Here is a 931-nt window from a genome sequence, read left to right as displayed (position 1 = left end):
ATAAAGTTCAGTGAATGTATAACTTCTTGCATTGCAAACATTTCCAATATTAGTGACATTTCTTAAAAGTTCACTTTCTAGAAAGTGTCTGCCGGTTTCCCACTCGTTGGATGTTAAGCGCCTGGAATACACTCATCTGCCATTTAGTACAATCCCAGTCATAGCTTCTCTTGTCGCGTTACTTCAAAACATTACCATTATACATAACGGGAGAACGGGAACACTGTATCATTAATATAACCTACGAGATCCCGAGATGTTTATTTCTGACTACAAAGCCGTATTATTTGTTTATCTCACTAGGGTTCATATTTTTTCTTGGTGTGGTTGTGTGTTTCTCATTCGTGCCAAGGACCTCTTCCGGGCAGACCAGTGATTCTCGCTGCTCCATGAAATACCATTGCCGGTCCTTGCTTTGTTGGTTATATTTCCATGGTTTAGCCGCGTCTGTAACTTGCGTGAATGGATGGATTATGCTGTTATCTTGACATCGAATGATGTGTTGATGGGTGATGTTAACGGAGTGGGTTCAAATTCGCCCTCATTTGCAGTCCTGGTTGTCGTGGGATGTGAATATTTCGCTGAACTGTATCATCTGGGTGGAATTCAGCTGTGATTCACCCCGAATCTTTTAAGTGTAATGATAATTTACCAACATATTCGAGGAAAACTTAGAGGATAATTCGTAAGGCCAATTTTTGCACAGCTGAAAGTGGAATGTGTGACAGTGTTCTTACAAATTGCAATAATCTAGCAATCTTGGAAATTATTCGGTAGAAGCTCAGAAATGTGAGTGGCAGCGGCACTTACTATGGTAATGACTTACCACTATCGTGGTATATTTTAGGAATTTTATACCTGAAATAAGAAATACACATTCAGTTCAGTGTTAGGTAGCCTGACCAAACCTGGCAGCGTACTCCCCAAGATT

General features: G+C 40.3%; 1 protein-coding gene across 1 annotated transcript in view; it reads left to right on the top strand.

Annotated features, from left to right (window-relative positions):
• The window catches only part of LOC119587002, a gene marked incomplete at its 3' end in the record, with an annotated part of 168,418 nt that overhangs the window by 118,569 nt on the left and 48,918 nt on the right, over positions 1-931 (top strand).

Source organism: Penaeus monodon, chromosome 22 (genome assembly GCF_015228065.2).
Source record: "Penaeus monodon isolate SGIC_2016 chromosome 22, NSTDA_Pmon_1, whole genome shotgun sequence".
Lineage (NCBI taxonomy): Eukaryota > Metazoa > Arthropoda > Malacostraca > Decapoda > Penaeidae > Penaeus > Penaeus monodon.
The sequence above is the reverse complement of the archived record's forward strand: the minus strand, read 5'-3'. Positions and strand labels throughout refer to the sequence as shown.